At 54.8% G+C, this 20,562-nt stretch overlaps 7 non-coding genes across 7 annotated transcripts; all 7 read left to right on the forward strand.

Annotated features, from left to right (window-relative positions):
• Nucleotides 1–1,028: 1,028 nt before the first annotated feature.
• Nucleotides 1,029–1,147, forward strand: LOC138563907 (5S ribosomal RNA). Its single transcript, XR_011299880.1, has one exon. It is a non-coding gene; the product is annotated as a 5S ribosomal RNA (ribosomal RNA).
• Nucleotides 1,148–3,889: 2,742 nt separating this feature from the next.
• LOC138563919 (5S ribosomal RNA) lies at nucleotides 3,890–4,008 on the forward strand. The gene has a single exon (XR_011299891.1). It is a non-coding gene; the product is annotated as a 5S ribosomal RNA (ribosomal RNA).
• A 2,854-nt stretch (nucleotides 4,009–6,862) lies between these two features.
• On the forward strand, nucleotides 6,863–6,981 carry LOC138563931 (5S ribosomal RNA). Its single transcript, XR_011299902.1, has one exon. It is a non-coding gene; the product is annotated as a 5S ribosomal RNA (ribosomal RNA).
• Nucleotides 6,982–9,835: 2,854 nt separating this feature from the next.
• LOC138563943 (5S ribosomal RNA) lies at nucleotides 9,836–9,954 on the forward strand. Its single transcript, XR_011299913.1, has one exon. It is a non-coding gene; the product is annotated as a 5S ribosomal RNA (ribosomal RNA).
• Nucleotides 9,955–12,713: 2,759 nt separating this feature from the next.
• On the forward strand, nucleotides 12,714–12,832 carry LOC138564586 (5S ribosomal RNA). The gene has a single exon (XR_011300530.1). It is a non-coding gene; the product is annotated as a 5S ribosomal RNA (ribosomal RNA).
• A 2,757-nt stretch (nucleotides 12,833–15,589) lies between these two features.
• On the forward strand, nucleotides 15,590–15,708 carry LOC138563954 (5S ribosomal RNA). Its single transcript, XR_011299924.1, has one exon. It is a non-coding gene; the product is annotated as a 5S ribosomal RNA (ribosomal RNA).
• A 2,839-nt stretch (nucleotides 15,709–18,547) lies between these two features.
• Nucleotides 18,548–18,666, forward strand: LOC138563965 (5S ribosomal RNA). The gene has a single exon (XR_011299935.1). It is a non-coding gene; the product is annotated as a 5S ribosomal RNA (ribosomal RNA).
• Nucleotides 18,667–20,562: the final 1,896 nt, after the last annotated feature.

The following is a 20,562-nucleotide window of genomic DNA, read 5'->3' on the forward strand; positions in this document are numbered from 1 at the left end:
GCCGGAGAAGGTAAGGGCCGCAACCAACATCGCCCTCTGCCTTCCAAGGAGTCGAGGAGACCGGAGCAGGAAAATTGTGTGTGTGTTTATTTCTTATTTTTTAGAGGTGCTTTTTTTCCTTTTTATAAGGACCCGACGCTTGGGTGAGTGCTAGTGTGGCTTGAGCTGAATTTACAGGCAGCTTCTTTGCAAACTTTTGCCAAACCAACTTGGAGCAGCACTGGGTTAGAGAGTCAGCCTTCAGGTGTTCCCTGCATGGGCTGGGCTGGGCTGGGGGCCTCGGTTGCTGTTACTGGGCCTGCTTCTTTCCTGCACTCGTAGACCACCAGCAGAGAAGGTAAGGAAGGGCCTTAACCCACGTCGACCTCTGCCTTCCAAAGAGTCGAGGAGACCCCAGCAGGAAAATTGTGTGTGTGTGTGTGTGTTTATTTCTTTCTTTTAGAGATTTATTTTTATTTTTGTAAGGAACTGACGCTTGGTAGAGTGAGTGCTAGTGTGGCTTGAGCTGAATTTACAGGCAGTTTCTTTGCAAACATGAATAGGCAAGCGGGTATTTCAAAAGTGGGTGCATGGAGCTGCTCGTTGCTTTTCCAAGCCGGCAGCTGTGGCTCCTGAGCTTGAGGCAAAAAAAGAGCAGCAGCACACTGCAGAGGACAGCGTTCAGCATTGCAAGAGGGGTGTGGACTTCAGAGCCGACACAGCACAAGAGGCTCGGAATCGGCTGACTCTTAGAGCAGAAACACACTGCCGAGGACAGCGTTCAGCATTGCAAGAGGGGTGTGGACGTCAGAGCCGACACAGCACAAGAGGCTCGGAATCGGCTGACTCTTAGTGCAGAAACACTGCCGAGGACAGCGTTCAGCATTGCAAGAGGGGTGGGGACGTCAGAGCCGACACAGCACAAGAGGCTCGGAATCGGCACACTCTTAGAGCAGAAACACACTGCCGAGGACAGCGTTCAGCATTGCAAGAGGGGGGTGGATGCCGAGCTGACACAGCACAAGAGGCTCGGAATCGGCGCACTCCTCGCCTACGGCCATACCACCCTGAATGCGCCCGATCTCGTCCGATCTCGGAAGCTAAGCAGGGTCGGGCCTGGTTAGTACTTGGATGGGAGACCGCCTGGGAATACCAGGTGCTGTAGGCATTTTGCTACTCTGTCCCCGATAGGTGGCGTTCGTCTTCTCCGCCTTGAGCTATCATTTTCCTCCATTCTCCTTTTAATTTTAACAAACACAGCGCGTGAAAAAGGCAAAGGGGCAGCCAGCAGCCCTTGCTCCAATACAGACCCCCGTCAGTAGCGAACACGTTTTCGCCAAACTAACTTGGAGCAGCACACTCCAGCAGCGGGAGGCTGAATCGACGGCAGCTTGTCGGCTCGGATGGAGCAAAAAAGAGCAGCTCGTGTCCCTGCCAAAGCTCCTTCAGCGTCTTTCTGTTTTCTCTCGAGTGGGCCCTTTCCCTGCCATTGAAACGTGGACACGCAAGGCCCCCTACAGCTAGTGGAGGGAAGTGGATGGGTCTCATCTGCATATGTGGGGTCTAGAGGTAGAGTGCACCTTGGGAGACAGGGGGACACTTGGAGCGGGAACTGCTCACGGGGGGAGAGGGGCCTTCAAGAGGCAGGAAGGGAGGCCACATCATGCCTCTCGTCTCCATAGCCAGGCCTCTGGATGGGGAAGAAGTGGCGGTCACCCTAAGCTTCCTAGAAGTCCCAGCTGGGCCCCATGCTACCTAATAATCTCGCCTGATCGAGCCTGATCGAGCGCTGGTCGAGCCTTCAGCCTAGGGGCCCAGGAGCCCAGGAGCCCAGGGTCTGGCCTCGGTCCTTCCCATGTGCAGGGAGTCGGCCTTCAGCTGATGCCTGACCTGGGCAGGGCTGGGCTGGGCTGGGCTGGGCTGGGCTGGGGGCCTCAGCTGCTGTTCCTGGGCTTGCTTCTTTCCTGGACGTGTAGGCCACCCGCCGGAGAAGGTGAGGCCCTCAGCTGACATTGCCCTCCGCCTTCCCGACGCTTGGGTGAGTGCTAGTGTGGTTTGATCTGAATTTACGGGCGGCTTCTTTGCAAACGTTTGCCAAACCAACTTGGAGCACCAATGGGGTAGAGAATCAGCCTTCAGCTGATGCCTGCCTGCGCTGTGCTGGGTTGGGGGCCTCAGTTGCTGTTACTGGGCCTGCTTCTTTCCTGCACTTGTAGGCCACCAGCCGGAGAAGGTAAGGGCTGCAACCAACATCGCCCTCTGCCTTCCAAGGGGTCGAGGAGACTGGAGCAGGAAAATTGGGTGTGTGTTTATTTCTTATTTTTTAGAGGTGCTTTTTTTTCCTTTTTATAAGGAACCGACGCTTGGGTGAGTGCTAGTGTGGCTTGAGCTGAATTTACAGGCAGCTTCTTTGCAAACATTTGCCAAACCAACTTGGAGCAGCACTGGGTTAGAGAGTCAGCCTTCAGGTGTTCCCTGCATGGGCTAGGCTGGGCTGGGGGCCTCAGTTGCTGTTACTGGGCCTGCTTCTTTCCTGAACTTGTAGGCCACCAGCCGGAGAAGGTAAGGGCCTCAACCAACATCGCCCTTTGCCTTCCAAGGAGTCGAGGAGACCGGAGCAGGAAAATTGTGTGTGTGTTTATTTCTTATTTTTTAGAGGTGCTTTTTTCCCCCTTTTTATAAGGAACCGACGCTTGGGTGAGTGCTAGTGTGGTTTGATCTGAATTTACGGGCGGCTTCTTTGCAAACGTTTGCCAAACCAACTTGGAGCACCACTGGGTTAGAGAATCAGCCTTCAGCTGATGCCTGCCTGGGCTGTGCTGGGTTGGGGGCCTCAGTTGCTGTTACTGGGCCTGCTTCTTTCCTGCACTTGTAGGCCACCAGCCGGAGAAGGTAAGGGCCGCAACCAACATCGCCCTCTGCCTTCCAAGGAGTCGAGGAGACCGGAGCAGGAAAATTGTGTGTGTGTTTATTTCTTATTTTTTAGAGGTGCTTTTTTTCCTTTTTATAAGGACCCGACGCTTGGGTGAGTGCTAGTGTGGCTTGAGCTGAATTTACAGGCAGCTTCTTTGCAAACTTTTGCCAAACCAACTTGGAGCAGCACTGGGTTAGAGAGTCAGCCTTCAGGTGTTCCCTGCATGGGCTGGGCTGGGCTGGGGGCCTCGGTTGCTGTTACTGGGCCTGCTTCTTTCCTGCACTCGTAGACCACCAGCAGAGAAGGTAAGGAAGGGCCTTAACCCACGTCGACCTCTGCCTTCCAAAGAGTCGAGGAGACCCCAGCAGGAAAATTGTGTGTGTGTGTGTGTGTTTATTTCTTTCTTTTAGAGATTTATTTTTATTTTTGTAAGGAACTGACGCTTGGTAGAGTGAGTGCTAGTGTGGCTTGAGCTGAATTTACAGGCAGTTTCTTTGCAAACATGAATAGGCAAGCGGGTATTTCAAAAGTGGGTGCATGGAGCTGCTCGTTGCTTTTCCAAGCCGGCAGCTGTGGCTCCTGAGCTTGAGGCAAAAAAAGAGCAGCAGCACACTGCAGAGGACAGCGTTCAGCATTGCAAGAGGGGTGTGGACTTCAGAGCCGACACAGCACAAGAGGCTCGGAATCGGCTGACTCTTAGAGCAGAAACACACTGCCGAGGACAGCGTTCAGCATTGCAAGAGGGGTGTGGACGTCAGAGCCGACACAGCACAAGAGGCTCGGAATCGGCTGACTCTTAGTGCAGAAACACTGCCGAGGACAGCGTTCAGCATTGCAAGAGGGGTGGGGACGTCAGAGCCGACACAGCACAAGAGGCTCGGAATCGGCACACTCTTAGAGCAGAAACACACTGCCGAGGACAGCGTTCAGCATTGCAAGAGGGGGGTGGATGCCGAGCTGACACAGCACAAGAGGCTCGGAATCGGCGCACTCCTCGCCTACGGCCATACCACCCTGAATGCGCCCGATCTCGTCCGATCTCGGAAGCTAAGCAGGGTCGGGCCTGGTTAGTACTTGGATGGGAGACCGCCTGGGAATACCAGGTGCTGTAGGCATTTTGCTACTCTGTCCCCGATAGGTGGCGTTCGTCTTCTCCGCCTTGAGCTATCATTTTCCTCCATTCTCCTTTTAATTTTAACAAACACAGCGCGTGAAAAAGGCAAAGGGGCAGCCAGCAGCCCTTGCTCCAATACAGACCCCCGTCAGTAGCGAACACGTTTTCGCCAAACTAACTTGGAGCAGCACACTCCAGCAGCGGGAGGCTGAATCGACGGCAGCTTGTCGGCTCGGATGGAGCAAAAAAGAGCAGCTCGTGTCCCTGCCAAAGCTCCTTCAGCGTCTTTCTGTTTTCTCTCGAGTGGGCCCTTTCCCTGCCATTGAAACGTGGACACGCAAGGCCCCCTACAGCTAGTGGAGGGAAGTGGATGGGTCTCATCTGCATATGTGGGGTCTAGAGGTAGAGTGCACCTTGGGAGACAGGGGGACACTTGGAGCGGGAACTGCTCACGGGGGGAGAGGGGCCTTCAAGAGGCAGGAAGGGAGGCCACATCATGCCTCTCGTCTCCATAGCCAGGCCTCTGGATGGGGAAGAAGTGGCGGTCACCCTAAGCTTCCTAGAAGTCCCAGCTGGGCCCCATGCTACCTAATAATCTCGCCTGATCGAGCCTGATCGAGCGCTGGTCGAGCCGAGGCGAGCCTTCAGCCTAGGGGCCCAGGAGCCCAGGAGCCCAGGGTCTGGCCTCGGTCCTTCCCATGTGCAGGGAGTCGGCCTTCAGCTGATGCCTGACCTGGGCAGGGCTGGGCTGGGCTGGGCTGGGCTGGGCTGGGGGCCTCAGCTGCTGTTCCTGGGCTTGCTTCTTTCTTGGACGTGTAGGCCACCCGCCGGAGAAGGTGAGGCCCTCAGCTGACATTGCCCTCCGCCTTCCCGACGCTTGGGTGAGTGCTAGTGTGGTTTGATCTGAATTTACGGGCGGCTTCTTTGCAAACGTTTGCCAAACCAACTTGGAGCACCAATGGGGTAGAGAATCAGCCTTCAGCTGATGCCTGCCTGCGCTGTGCTGGGTTGGGGGCCTCAGTTGCTGTTACTGGGCCTGCTTCTTTCCTGCACTTGTAGGCCACCAGCCGGAGAAGGTAAGGGCTGCAACCAACATCGCCCTCTGCCTTCCAAGGGGTCGAGGAGACTGGAGCAGGAAAATTGGGTGTGTGTTTATTTCTTATTTTTTAGAGGTGCTTTTTTTTCCTTTTTATAAGGAACCGACGCTTGGGTGAGTGCTAGTGTGGCTTGAGCTGAATTTACAGGCAGCTTCTTTGCAAACATTTGCCAAACCAACTTGGAGCAGCACTGGGTTAGAGAGTCAGCCTTCAGGTGTTCCCTGCATGGGCTAGGCTGGGCTGGGGGCCTCAGTTGCTGTTACTGGGCCTGCTTCTTTCCTGAACTTGTAGGCCACCAGCCGGAGAAGGTAAGGGCCTCAACCAACATCGCCCTTTGCCTTCCAAGGAGTCGAGGAGACCGGAGCAGGAAAATTGTGTGTGTGTTTATTTCTTATTTTTTAGAGGTGCTTTTTTCCCCCTTTTTATAAGGAACCGACGCTTGGGTGAGTGCTAGTGTGGTTTGATCTGAATTTACGGGCGGCTTCTTTGCAAACGTTTGCCAAACCAACTTGGAGCACCACTGGGTTAGAGAATCAGCCTTCAGCTGATGCCTGCCTGGGCTGTGCTGGGTTGGGGGCCTCAGTTGCTGTTACTGGGCCTGCTTCTTTCCTGCACTTGTAGGCCACCAGCCGGAGAAGGTAAGGGCCGCAACCAACATCGCCCTCTGCCTTCCAAGGAGTCGAGGAGACCGGAGCAGGAAAATTGTGTGTGTGTTTATTTCTTATTTTTTAGAGGTGCTTTTTTTCCTTTTTATAAGGACCCGACGCTTGGGTGAGTGCTAGTGTGGCTTGAGCTGAATTTACAGGCAGCTTCTTTGCAAACTTTTGCCAAACCAACTTGGAGCAGCACTGGGTTAGAGAGTCAGCCTTCAGGTGTTCCCTGCATGGGCTGGGCTGGGCTGGGGGCCTCGGTTGCTGTTACTGGGCCTGCTTCTTTCCTGCACTCGTAGACCACCAGCAGAGAAGGTAAGGAAGGGCCTTAACCCACGTCGACCTCTGCCTTCCAAAGAGTCGAGGAGACCCCAGCAGGAAAATTGTGTGTGTGTGTGTGTGTTTATTTCTTTCTTTTAGAGATTTATTTTTATTTTTGTAAGGAACTGACGCTTGGTAGAGTGAGTGCTAGTGTGGCTTGAGCTGAATTTACAGGCAGTTTCTTTGCAAACATGAATAGGCAAGCGGGTATTTCAAAAGTGGGTGCATGAAGCTGCTCGTTGCTTTTCCAAGCCGGCAGCTGTGGCTCCTGAGCTTGAGGCAAAAAAAGAGCAGCAGCACACTGCAGAGGACAGCGTTCAGCATTGCAAGAGGGGTGTGGACTTCAGAGCCGACACAGCACAAGAGGCTCGGAATCGGCTGACTCTTAGAGCAGAAACACACTGCCGAGGACAGCGTTCAGCATTGCAAGAGGGGTGTGGACGTCAGAGCCGACACAGCACAAGAGGCTCGGAATCGGCTGACTCTTAGTGCAGAAACACACTGCCGAGGACAGCGTTCAGCATTGCAAGAGGGGTGGGGACGTCACAGCCGACACAGCACAAGAGGCTCGGAATCGGCTGACTCTTAGTGCAGAAACACACTGCCGAGGACAGCGTTCAGCATTGCAAGAGGGGTGGGGACGTCAGAGCCGACACAGCACAAGAGGCTCGGAATCGGCACACTCTTAGAGCAGAAACACACTGCCGAGGACAGCGTTCAGCATTGCAAGAGGGGGGTGGATGCCGAGCTGACACAGCACAAGAGGCTCGGAATCGGCGCACTCCTCGCCTACGGCCATACCACCCTGAATGCGCCCGATCTCGTCCGATCTCGGAAGCTAAGCAGGGTCGGGCCTGGTTAGTACTTGGATGGGAGACCGCCTGGGAATACCAGGTGCTGTAGGCATTTTGCTACTCTGTCCCCGATAGGTGGCGTTCGTCTTCTCCGCCTTGAGCTATCATTTTCCTCCATTCTCCTTTTAATTTTAACAAACACAGCGCGTGAAAAAGGCAAAGGGGCAGCCAGCAGCCCTTGCTCCAATACAGACCCCCGTCAGTAGCGAACACGTTTTCGCCAAACTAACTTGGAGCAGCACACTCCAGCAGCGGGAGGCTGAATCGACGGCAGCTTGTCGGCTCGGATGGAGCAAAAAAGAGCAGCTCGTGTCCCTGCCAAAGCTCCTTCAGCGTCTTTCTGTTTTCTCTCGAGTGGGCCCTTTCCCTGCCATTGAAACGTGGACACGCAAGGCCCCCTACAGCTAGTGGAGGGAAGTGGATGGGTCTCATCTGCATATGTGGGGTCTAGAGGTAGAGTGCACCTTGGGAGACAGGGGGACACTTGGAGCGGGAACTGCTCACGGGGGGAGAGGGGCCTTCAAGAGGCAGGAAGGGAGGCCACATCATGCCTCTCGTCTCCATAGCCAGGCCTCTGGATGGGGAAGAAGTGGCGGTCACCCTAAGCTTCCTAGAAGTCCCAGCTGGGCCCCATGCTACCTAATAATCTCGCCTGATCGAGCCTGATCGAGCGCTGGTCGAGCCGAGGCGAGCCTTCAGCCTAGGGGCCCAGGAGCCCAGGAGCCCAGGGTCTGGCCTCGGTCCTTCCCATGTGCAGGGAGTCGGCCTTCAGCTGATGCCTGACCTGGGCAGGGCTGGGCTGGGCTGGGCTGGGCTGGGCTGGGGGCCTCAGCTGCTGTTCCTGGGCTTGCTTCTTTCTTGGACGTGTAGGCCACCCGCCGGAGAAGGTGAGGCCCTCAGCTGACATTGCCCTCCGCCTTCCCGACGCTTGGGTGAGTGCTAGTGTGGTTTGATCTGAATTTACGGGCGGCTTCTTTGCAAACGTTTGCCAAACCAACTTGGAGCACCAATGGGGTAGAGAATCAGCCTTCAGCTGATGCCTGCCTGCGCTGTGCTGGGTTGGGGGCCTCAGTTGCTGTTACTGGGCCTGCTTCTTTCCTGCACTTGTAGGCCACCAGCCGGAGAAGGTAAGGGCTGCAACCAACATCGCCCTCTGCCTTCCAAGGGGTCGAGGAGACTGGAGCAGGAAAATTGGGTGTGTGTTTATTTCTTATTTTTTAGAGGTGCTTTTTTTTCCTTTTTATAAGGAACCGACGCTTGGGTGAGTGCTAGTGTGGCTTGAGCTGAATTTACAGGCAGCTTCTTTGCAAACATTTGCCAAACCAACTTGGAGCAGCACTGGGTTAGAGAGTCAGCCTTCAGGTGTTCCCTGCATGGGCTAGGCTGGGCTGGGGGCCTCAGTTGCTGTTACTGGGCCTGCTTCTTTCCTGAACTTGTAGGCCACCAGCCGGAGAAGGTAAGGGCCTCAACCAACATCGCCCTTTGCCTTCCAAGGAGTCGAGGAGACCGGAGCAGGAAAATTGTGTGTGTGTTTATTTCTTATTTTTTAGAGGTGCTTTTTTCCCCCTTTTTATAAGGAACCGACGCTTGGGTGAGTGCTAGTGTGGTTTGATCTGAATTTACGGGCGGCTTCTTTGCAAACGTTTGCCAAACCAACTTGGAGCACCACTGGGTTAGAGAATCAGCCTTCAGCTGATGCCTGCCTGGGCTGTGCTGGGTTGGGGGCCTCAGTTGCTGTTACTGGGCCTGCTTCTTTCCTGCACTTGTAGGCCACCAGCCGGAGAAGGTAAGGGCCGCAACCAACATCGCCCTCTGCCTTCCAAGGAGTCGAGGAGACCGGAGCAGGAAAATTGTGTGTGTGTTTATTTCTTATTTTTTAGAGGTGCTTTTTTTCCTTTTTATAAGGACCCGACGCTTGGGTGAGTGCTAGTGTGGCTTGAGCTGAATTTACAGGCAGCTTCTTTGCAAACTTTTGCCAAACCAACTTGGAGCAGCACTGGGTTAGAGAGTCAGCCTTCAGGTGTTCCCTGCATGGGCTGGGCTGGGCTGGGGGCCTCGGTTGCTGTTACTGGGCCTGCTTCTTTCCTGCACTCGTAGACCACCAGCAGAGAAGGTAAGGAAGGGCCTTAACCCACGTCGACCTCTGCCTTCCAAAGAGTCGAGGAGACCCCAGCAGGAAAATTGTGTGTGTGTGTGTGTGTTTATTTCTTTCTTTTAGAGATTTATTTTTATTTTTGTAAGGAACTGACGCTTGGTAGAGTGAGTGCTAGTGTGGCTTGAGCTGAATTTACAGGCAGTTTCTTTGCAAACATGAATAGGCAAGCGGGTATTTCAAAAGTGGGTGCATGAAGCTGCTCGTTGCTTTTCCAAGCCGGCAGCTGTGGCTCCTGAGCTTGAGGCAAAAAAAGAGCAGCAGCACACTGCAGAGGACAGCGTTCAGCATTGCAAGAGGGGTGTGGACTTCAGAGCCGACACAGCACAAGAGGCTCGGAATCGGCTGACTCTTAGAGCAGAAACACACTGCCGAGGACAGCGTTCAGCATTGCAAGAGGGGTGTGGACGTCAGAGCCGACACAGCACAAGAGGCTCGGAATCGGCTGACTCTTAGTGCAGAAACACACTGCCGAGGACAGCGTTCAGCATTGCAAGAGGGGTGGGGACGTCACAGCCGACACAGCACAAGAGGCTCGGAATCGGCTGACTCTTAGTGCAGAAACACACTGCCGAGGACAGCGTTCAGCATTGCAAGAGGGGTGGGGACGTCAGAGCCGACACAGCACAAGAGGCTCGGAATCGGCACACTCTTAGAGCAGAAACACACTGCCGAGGACAGCGTTCAGCATTGCAAGAGGGGGGTGGATGCCGAGCTGACACAGCACAAGAGGCTCGGAATCGGCGCACTCCTCGCCTACGGCCATACCACCCTGAATGCGCCCGATCTCGTCCGATCTCGGAAGCTAAGCAGGGTCGGGCCTGGTTAGTACTTGGATGGGAGACCGCCTGGGAATACCAGGTGCTGTAGGCATTTTGCTACTCTGTCCCCGATAGGTGGCGTTCGTCTTCTCCGCCTTGAGCTATCATTTTCCTCCATTCTCCTTTTAATTTTAACAAACACAGCGCGTGAAAAAGGCAAAGGGGCAGCCAGCAGCCCTTGCTCCAATACAGACCCCCGTCAGTAGCGAACACGTTTTCGCCAAACTAACTTGGAGCAGCACACTCCAGCAGCGGGAGGCTGAATCGACGGCAGCTTGTCGGCTCGGATGGAGCAAAAAAGAGCAGCTCGTGTCCCTGCCAAAGCTCCTTCAGCGTCTTTCTGTTTTCTCTCGAGTGGGCCCTTTCCCTGCCATTGAAACGTGGACACGCAAGGCCCCCTACAGCTAGTGGAGGGAAGTGGATGGGTCTCATCTGCATATGTGGGGTCTAGAGGTAGAGTGCACCTTGGGAGACAGGGGGACACTTGGAGCGGGAACTGCTCACGGGGGGAGAGGGGCCTTCAAGAGGCAGGAAGGGAGGCCACATCATGCCTCTCGTCTCCATAGCCAGGCCTCTGGATGGGGAAGAAGTGGCGGTCACCCTAAGCTTCCTAGAAGTCCCAGCTGGGCCCCATGCTACCTAATAATCTCGCCTGATCGAGCCTGATCGAGCGCTGGTCGAGCCGAGGCGAGCCTTCAGCCTAGGGGCCCAGGAGCCCAGGAGCCCAGGGTCTGGCCTCGGTCCTTCCCATGTGCAGGGAGTCGGCCTTCAGCTGATGCCTGACCTGGGCAGGGCTGGGCTGGGCTGGGCTGGGCTGGGCTGGGCTGGGGGCCTCAGCTGCTGTTCCTGGGCTTGCTTCTTTCCTGGACGTGTAGGCCACCCGCCGGAGAAGGTGAGGCCCTCAGCTGACATTGCCCTCCGCCTTCCCGACGCTTGGGTGAGTGCTAGTGTGGTTTGATCTGAATTTACGGGCGGCTTCTTTGCAAACGTTTGCCAAACCAACTTGGAGCACCAATGGGGTAGAGAATCAGCCTTCAGCTGATGCCTGCCTGCGCTGTGCTGGGTTGGGGGCCTCAGTTGCTGTTACTGGGCCTGCTTCTTTCCTGCACTTGTAGGCCACCAGCCGGAGAAGGTAAGGGCTGCAACCAACATCGCCCTCTGCCTTCCAAGGGGTCGAGGAGACTGGAGCAGGAAAATTGGGTGTGTGTTTATTTCTTATTTTTTAGAGGTGCTTTTTTTTCCTTTTTATAAGGAACCGACGCTTGGGTGAGTGCTAGTGTGGCTTGAGCTGAATTTACAGGCAGCTTCTTTGCAAACATTTGCCAAACCAACTTGGAGCAGCACTGGGTTAGAGAGTCAGCCTTCAGGTGTTCCCTGCATGGGCTAGGCTGGGCTGGGGGCCTCAGTTGCTGTTACTGGGCCTGCTTCTTTCCTGAACTTGTAGGCCACCAGCCGGAGAAGGTAAGGGCCTCAACCAACATCGCCCTTTGCCTTCCAAGGAGTCGAGGAGACCGGAGCAGGAAAATTGTGTGTGTGTTTATTTCTTATTTTTTAGAGGTGCTTTTTTCCCCCTTTTTATAAGGAACCGACGCTTGGGTGAGTGCTAGTGTGGTTTGATCTGAATTTACGGGCGGCTTCTTTGCAAACGTTTGCCAAACCAACTTGGAGCACCACTGGGTTAGAGAATCAGCCTTCAGCTGATGCCTGCCTGGGCTGTGCTGGGTTGGGGGCCTCAGTTGCTGTTACTGGGCCTGCTTCTTTCCTGCACTTGTAGGCCACCAGCCGGAGAAGGTAAGGGCCGCAACCAACATCGCCCTCTGCCTTCCAAGGAGTCGAGGAGACCGGAGCAGGAAAATTGTGTGTGTGTTTATTTCTTATTTTTTAGAGGTGCTTTTTTTCCTTTTTATAAGGACCCGACGCTTGGGTGAGTGCTAGTGTGGCTTGAGCTGAATTTACAGGCAGCTTCTTTGCAAACTTTTGCCAAACCAACTTGGAGCAGCACTGGGTTAGAGAGTCAGCCTTCAGGTGTTCCCTGCATGGGCTGGGCTGGGCTGGGGGCCTCGGTTGCTGTTACTGGGCCTGCTTCTTTCCTGCACTCGTAGACCACCAGCAGAGAAGGTAAGGAAGGGCCTTAACCCACGTCGACCTCTGCCTTCCAAAGAGTCGAGGAGACCCCAGCAGGAAAATTGTGTGTGTGTGTGTGTGTTTATTTCTTTCTTTTAGAGATTTATTTTTATTTTTGTAAGGAACTGACGCTTGGTAGAGTGAGTGCTAGTGTGGCTTGAGCTGAATTTACAGGCAGTTTCTTTGCAAACATGAATAGGCAAGCGGGTATTTCAAAAGTGGGTGCATGGAGCTGCTCGTTGCTTTTCCAAGCCGGCAGCTGTGGCTCCTGAGCTTGAGGCAAAAAAAGAGCAGCAGCACACTGCAGAGGACAGCGTTCAGCATTGCAAGAGGGGTGTGGACTTCAGAGCCGACACAGCACAAGAGGCTCGGAATCGGCTGACTCTTAGAGCAGAAACACACTGCCGAGGACAGCGTTCAGCATTGCAAGAGGGGTGTGGACGTCAGAGCCGACACAGCACAAGAGGCTCGGAATCGGCTGACTCTTAGTGCAGAAACACACTGCCGAGGACAGCGTTCAGCATTGCAAGAGGGGTGGGGACGTCAGAGCCGACACAGCACAAGAGGCTCGGAATCGGCACACTCTTAGAGCAGAAACACACTGCCGAGGACAGCGTTCAGCATTGCAAGAGGGGGGTGGATGCCGAGCTGACACAGCACAAGAGGCTCGGAATCGGCGCAGTCCTCGCCTACGGCCATACCACCCTGAATGCGCCCGATCTCGTACGATCTCGGAAACTAAGCAGGGTCGGGCCTGGTTAGTACTTGGATGGGAGACCGCCTGGGAATACCAGGTGCTGTAGGCATTTTGCTACTCTGTCCCCGATAGGTGGCGTTCGTCTTCTCCGCCTTGAGCTATCATTTTCCTCCATTCTCCTTTTAATTTTAACAAACACAGCGCGTGAAAAAGGCAAAGGGGCAGCCAGCAGCCCTTGCTCCAATACAGACCCCCGTCAGTAGCGAACACGTTTTCGCCAAACTAACTTGGAGCAGCACACTCCAGCAGCGGGAGGCTGAATCGACGGCAGCTTGTCGGCTCGGATGGAGCAAAAAAGAGCAGCTCGTGTCCCTGCCAAAGCTCCTTCAGCGTCTTTCTGTTTTCTCTCGAGTGGGCCCTTTCCCTGCCATTGAAACGTGGACACGCAAGGCCCCCTACAGCTAGTGGAGGGAAGTGGATGGGTCTCATCTGCATATGTGGGGTCTAGAGGTAGAGTGCACCTTGGGAGACAGGGGGACACTTGGAGCGGGAACTGCTCACGGGGGGAGAGGGGCCTTCAAGAGGCAGGAAGGGAGGCCACATCATGCCTCTCGTCTCCATAGCCAGGCCTCTGGATGGGGAAGAAGTGGCGGTCACCCTAAGCTTCCTAGAAGTCCCAGCTGGGCCCCCTTCTACCTAATAATCTCGCCTGATCGAGCCTGATCGAGCGCTGGTCGAGCCGAGGCGAGCCTTCAGCCTAGGGGCCCAGGAGCCCAGGAGCCCAGGGTCTGGCCTCGGTCCTTCCCATGTGCAGGGAGTCGGCCTTCAGCTGATGCCTGACCTGGGCAGGGCTGGGCTGGGCTGGGCTGGGCTGGGCTGGGCTGGGGGCCTCAGCTGCTGTTCCTGGGCTTGCTTCTTTCCTGGACGTGTAGGCCACCCGCCGGAGAAGGTGAGGCCCTCAGCTGACATTGCCCTCCGCCTTCCCGACGCTTGGGTGAGTGCTAGTGTGGTTTGATCTGAATTTACGGGCGGCTTCTTTGCAAACGTTTGCCAAACCAACTTGGAGCACCAATGGGGTAGAGAATCAGCCTTCAGCTGATGCCTGCCTGCGCTGTGCTGGGTTGGGGGCCTCAGTTGCTGTTACTGGGCCTGCTTCTTTCCTGCACTTGTAGGCCACCAGCCGGAGAAGGTAAGGGCTGCAACCAACATCGCCCTCTGCCTTCCAAGGGGTCGAGGAGACTGGAGCAGGAAAATTGGGTGTGTGTTTATTTCTTATTTTTTAGAGGTGCTTTTTTTTCCTTTTTATAAGGAACCGACGCTTGGGTGAGTGCTAGTGTGGCTTGAGCTGAATTTACAGGCAGCTTCTTTGCAAACATTTGCCAAACCAACTTGGAGCAGCACTGGGTTAGAGAGTCAGCCTTCAGGTGTTCCCTGCATGGGCTAGGCTGGGCTGGGGGCCTCAGTTGCTGTTACTGGGCCTGCTTCTTTCCTGAACTTGTAGGCCACCAGCCGGAGAAGGTAAGGGCCTCAACCAACATCGCCCTTTGCCTTCCAAGGAGTCGAGGAGACCGGAGCAGGAAAATTGTGTGTGTGTTTATTTCTTATTTTTTAGAGGTGCTTTTTTCCCCCTTTTTATAAGGAACCGACGCTTGGGTGAGTGCTAGTGTGGTTTGATCTGAATTTACGGGCGGCTTCTTTGCAAACGTTTGCCAAACCAACTTGGAGCACCACTGGGTTAGAGAATCAGCCTTCAGCTGATGCCTGCCTGGGCTGTGCTGGGTTGGGGGCCTCAGTTGCTGTTACTGGGCCTGCTTCTTTCCTGCACTTGTAGGCCACCAGCCGGAGAAGGTAAGGGCCGCAACCAACATCGCCCTCTGCCTTCCAAGGAGTCGAGGAGACCGGAGCAGGAAAATTGTGTGTGTGTTTATTTCTTATTTTTTAGAGGTGCTTTTTTTCCTTTTTATAAGGACCCGACGCTTGGGTGAGTGCTAGTGTGGCTTGAGCTGAATTTACAGGCAGCTTCTTTGCAAACTTTTGCCAAACCAACTTGGAGCAGCACTGGGTTAGAGAGTCAGCCTTCAGGTGTTCCCTGCATGGGCTGGGCTGGGCTGGGGGCCTCGGTTGCTGTTACTGGGCCTGCTTCTTTCCTGCACTCGTAGACCACCAGCAGAGAAGGTAAGGAAGGGCCTTAACCCACGTCGACCTCTGCCTTCCAAAGAGTCGAGGAGACCCCAGCAGGAAAATTGTGTGTGTGTGTGTGTGTTTATTTCTTTCTTTTAGAGATTTATTTTTATTTTTGTAAGGAACTGACGCTTGGTAGAGTGAGTGCTAGTGTGGCTTGAGCTGAATTTACAGGCAGTTTCTTTGCAAACATGAATAGGCAAGCGGGTATTTCAAAAGTGGGTGCATGGAGCTGCTCGTTGCTTTTCCAAGCCGGCAGCTGTGGCTCCTGAGCTTGAGGCAAAAAAAGAGCAGCAGCACACTGCAGAGGACAGCGTTCAGCATTGCAAGAGGGGTGTGGACTTCAGAGCCGACACAGCACAAGAGGCTCGGAATCGGCTGACTCTTAGAGCAGAAACACACTGCCGAGGACAGCGTTCAGCATTGCAAGAGGGGTGTGGACGTCAGAGCCGACACAGCACAAGAGGCTCGGAATCGGCTGACTCTTAGTGCAGAAACACTGCCGAGGACAGCGTTCAGCATTGCAAGAGGGGTGGGGACGTCAGAGCCGACACAGCACAAGAGGCTCGGAATCGGCACACTCTTAGAGCAGAAACACACTGCCGAGGACAGCGTTCAGCATTGCAAGAGGGGGGTGGATGCCGAGCTGACACAGCACAAGAGGCTCGGAATCGGCGCACTCCTCGCCTACGGCCATACCACCCTGAATGCGCCCGATCTCGTCCGATCTCGGAAGCTAAGCAGGGTCGGGCCTGGTTAGTACTTGGATGGGAGACCGCCTGGGAATACCAGGTGCTGTAGGCATTTTGCTACTCTGTCCCCGATAGGTGGCGTTCGTCTTCTCCGCCTTGAGCTATCATTTTCCTCCATTCTCCTTTTAATTTTAACAAACACAGCGCGTGAAAAAGGCAAAGGGGCAGCCAGCAGCCCTTGCTCCAATACAGACCCCCGTCAGTAGCGAACACGTTTTCGCCAAACTAACTTGGAGCAGCACACTCCAGCAGCGGGAGGCTGAATCGACGGCAGCTTGTCGGCTCGGATGGAGCAAAAAAGAGCAGCTCGTGTCCCTGCCAAAGCTCCTTCAGCGTCTTTCTGTTTTCTCTCGAGTGGGCCCTTTCCCTGCCATTGAAACGTGGACACGCAAGGCCCCCTACAGCTAGTGGAGGGAAGTGGATGGGTCTCATCTGCATATGTGGGGTCTAGAGGTAGAGTGCACCTTGGGAGACAGGGGGACACTTGGAGCGGGAACTGCTCACGGGGGGAGAGGGGCCTTCAAGAGGCAGGAAGGGAGGCCACATCATGCCTCTCGTCTCCATAGCCAGGCCTCTGGATGGGGAAGAAGTGGCGGTCACCCTAAGCTTCCTAGAAGTCCCAGCTGGGCCCCATGCTACCTAATAATCTCGCCTGATCGAGCCTGATCGAGCGCTGGTCGAGCCTTCAGCCTAGGGGCCCAGGAGCCCAGGAGCCCAGGGTCTGGCCTCGGTCCTTCCCATGTGCAGGGAGTCGGCCTTCAGCTGATGCCTGACCTGGGCAGGGCTGGGCTGGGCTGGGCTGGGCTGGGGGCCTCAGCTGCTGTTCCTGGGCTTGCTTCTTTCCTGGACGTGTAGGCCACCCGCCGGAGAAGGTGAGGCCCTCAGCTGACATTGCCCTCCGCCTTCCCGACGCTTGGGTGAGTGCTAGTGTGGTTTGATCTGAATTTACGGGCGGCTTCTTTGCAAACGTTTGCCAAACCAACTTGGAGCACCAATGGGGTAGAGAATCAGCCTTCAGCTGATGCCTGCCTGCGCTGTGCTGGGTTGGGGGCCTCAGTTGCTGTTACTGGGCCTGCTTCTTTCCTGCACTTGTAGGCCACCAGCCGGAGAAGGTAAGGGCTGCAACCAACATCGCCCTCTGCCTTCCAAGGGGTCGAGGAGACTGGAGCAGGAAAATTGGGTGTGTGTTTATTTCTTATTTTTTAGAGGTGCTTTTTTTTCCTTTTTATAAGGAACCGACGCTTGGGTGAGTGCTAGTGTGGCATGAGCTGAATTTACAGGCAGCTTCTTTGCAAACATTTGCCAAACCAACTTGGAGCAGCACTGGGTTAGAGAGTCAGCCTTCAGGTGTTCCCTGCATGGGCTAGGCTGGGCTGGGGGCCTCAGTTGCTGTTACTGGGCCTGCTTCTTTCCTGAACTTGTAGGCCACCAGCCGGAGAAGGTAAGGGCCTCAACCAACATCGCCCTTTGCCTTCCAAGGAGTCGAGGAGACCGGAGCAGGAAAATTGTGTGTGTGTTTATTTCTTATTTTTTAGAGGTGCTTTTTTCCCCCTTTTTATAAGGAACCGACGCTTGGGTGAGTGCTAGTGTGGTTTGATCTGAATTTACGGGCGGCTTCTTTGCAAACGTTTGCCAAACCAACTTGGAGCACCACTGGGTTAGAGAATCAGCCTTCAGCTGATGCCTGCCTGGGCTGTGCTGGGTTGGGGGCCTCAGTTGCTGTTACTGGGCCTGCTTCTTTCCTGCACTTGTAGGCCACCAGCCGGAGAAGGTAAGGGCCGCAACCAACATCGCCCTCTGCCTTCCAAGGAGTCGAGGAGACCGGAGCAGGAAAATTGTGTGTGTGTTTATTTCTTATTTTTTAGAGGTGCTTTTTTTCCTTTTTATAAGGACCCGACGCTTGGGTGAGTGCTAGTGTGGCTTGAGCTGAATTTACAGGCAGCTTCTTTGCAAACTTTTGCCAAACCAACTTGGAGCAGCACTGGGTTAGAGAGTCAGCCTTCAGGTGTTCCCTGCATGGGCTGGGCTGGGCTGGGGGCCTCGGTTGCTGTTACTGGGCCTGCTTCTTTCCTGCACTCGTAGACCACCAGCAGAGAAGGTAAGGAAGGGCCTTAACCCACGTCGACCTCTGCCTTCCAAAGAGTCGAGGAGACCCCAGCAGGAAAATTGTGTGTGTGTGTGTGTGTTTATTTCTTTCTTTTAGAGATTTATTTTTATTTTTGTAAGGAACTGACGCTTGGTAGAGTGAGTGCTAGTGTGGCTTGAGCTGAATTTACAGGCAGTTTCTTTGCAAACATGAATAGGCAAGCGGGTATTTCAAAAGTGGGTGCATGAAGCTGCTCGTTGCTTTTCCAAGCCGGCAGCTGTGGCTCCTGAGCTTGAGGCAAAAAAAGAGCAGCAGCACACTGCAGAGGACAGCGTTCAGCATTGCAAGAGGGGTGTGGACTTCAGAGCCGACACAGCACAAGAGGCTCGGAATCGGCTGACTCTTAGAGCAGAAACACACTGCCGAGGACAGCGTTCAGCATTGCAAGAGGGGTGTGGACGTCAGAGCCGACACAGCACAAGAGGCTCGGAATCGGCTGACTCTTAGTGCAGAAACACACTGCCGAGGACAGCGTTCAGCATTGCAAGAGGGGTGGGGACGTCACAGCCGACACAGCACAAGAGGCTCGGAATCGGCTGACTCTTAGTGCAGAAACACACTGCCGAGGACAGCGTTCAGCATTGCAAGAGGGGTGGGGACGTCAGAGCCGACACAGCACAAGAGGCTCGGAATCGGCACACTCTTAGAGCAGAAACACACTGCCGAGGACAGCGTTCAGCATTGCAAGAGGGGGGTGGATGCCGAGCTGACACAGCACAAGAGGCTCGGAATCGGCGCACTCCTCGCCTACGGCCATACCACCCTGAATGCGCCCGATCTCGTCCGATCTCGGAAGCTAAGCAGGGTCGGGCCTGGTTAGTACTTGGATGGGAGACCGCCTGGGAATACCAGGTGCTGTAGGCATTTTGCTACTCTGTCCCCGATAGGTGGCGTTCGTCTTCTCCGCCTTGAGCTATCATTTTCCTCCATTCTCCTTTTAATTTTAACAAACACAGCGCGTGAAAAAGGCAAAGGGGCAGCCAGCAGCCCTTGCTCCAATACAGACCCCCGTCAGTAGCGAACACGTTTTCGCCAAACTAACTTGGAGCAGCACACTCCAGCAGCGGGAGGCTGAATCGACGGCAGCTTGTCGGCTCGGATGGAGCAAAAAAGAGCAGCTCGTGTCCCTGCCAAAGCTCCTTCAGCGTCTTTCTGTTTTCTCTCGAGTGGGCCCTTTCCCTGCCATTGAAACGTGGACACGCAAGGCCCCCTACAGCTAGTGGAGGGAAGTGGATGGGTCTCATCTGCATATGTGGGGTCTAGAGGTAGAGTGCACCTTGGGAGACAGGGGGACACTTGGAGCGGGAACTGCTCACGGGGGGAGAGGGGCCTTCAAGAGGCAGGAAGGGAGGCCACATCATGCCTCTCGTCTCCATAGCCAGGCCTCTGGATGGGGAAGAAGTGGCGGTCACCCTAAGCTTCCTAGAAGTCCCAGCTGGGCCCCATGCTACCTAATAATCTCGCCTGATCGAGCCTGATCGAGCGCTGGTCGAGCCGAGGCGAGCCTTCAGCCTAGGGGCCCAGGAGCCCAGGAGCCCAGGGTCTGGCCTCGGTCCTTCCCATGTGCAGGGAGTCGGCCTTCAGCTGATGCCTGACCTGGGCAGGGCTGGGCTGGGCTGGGCTGGGCTGGGCTGGGGGCCTCAGCTGCTGTTCCTGGGCTTGCTTCTTTCTTGGACGTGTAGGCCACCCGCCGGAGAAGGTGAGGCCCTCAGCTGACATTGCCCTCCGCCTTCCCGACGCTTGGGTGAGTGCTAGTGTGGTTTGATCTGAATTTACGGGCGGCTTCTTTGCAAACGTTTGCCAAACCAACTTGGAGCACCAATGGGGTAGAGAATCAGCCTTCAGCTGATGCCTGCCTGCGCTGTGCTGGGTTGGGGGCCTCAGTTGCTGTTACTGGGCCTGCTTCTTTCCTGCACTTGTAGGCCACCAGCCGGAGAAGGTAAGGGCTGCAACCAACATCGCCCTCTGCCTTCCAAGGGGTCGAGGAGACTGGAGCAGGAAAATTGGGTGTGTGTTTATTTCTTATTTTTTAGAGGTGCTTTTTTTTCCTTTTTATAAGGAACCGACGCTTGGGTGAGTGCTAGTGTGGCTTGAGCTGAATTTACAGGCAGCTTCTTTGCAAACATTTGCCAAACCAACTTGGAGCAGCACTGGGTTAGAGAGTCAGCCTTCAGGTGTTCCCTGCATGGGCTAGGCTGGGCTGGGGGCCTCAGTTGCTGTTACTGGGCCTGCTTCTTTCCTGAACTTGTAGGCCACCAGCCGGAGAAGGTAAGGGCCTCAACCAACATCGCCCTTTGCCTTCCAAGGAGTCGAGGAGACCGGAGCAGGAAAATTGTGTGTGTGTTTATTTCTTATTTTTTAGAGGTGCTTTTTTCCCCCTTTTTATAAGGAACCGACGCTTGGGTGAGTGCTAGTGTGGTTTGATCTGAATTTACGGGCGGCTTCTTTGCAAACGTTTGCCAAACCAACTTGGAGCACCACTGGGTTAGAGAATCAGCCTTCAGCTGATGCCTGCCTGGGCTGTGCTGGGTTGGGGGCCTCAGTTGCTGTTACTGGGCCTGCTTCTTTCCTGCACTTGTAGGCCACCAGCCGGAGAAGGTAAGGGCCGCAACCAACATCGCCCTCTGCCTTCCAAGGAGTCGAGGAGACCGGAGCAGGAAAATTGTGTGTGTGTTTATTTCTTATTTTTTAGAGGTGCTTTTTTTCCTTTTTATAAGGACCCGACGCTTGGGTGAGTGCTAGTGTGGCTTGAGCTGAATT

This window comes from Ambystoma mexicanum, chromosome 1q (genome assembly GCF_040938575.1).
Source record: "Ambystoma mexicanum isolate Mex_15411 chromosome 1q, UKY_AmexF1_1, whole genome shotgun sequence".
NCBI lineage: Eukaryota > Metazoa > Chordata > Amphibia > Caudata > Ambystomatidae > Ambystoma > Ambystoma mexicanum.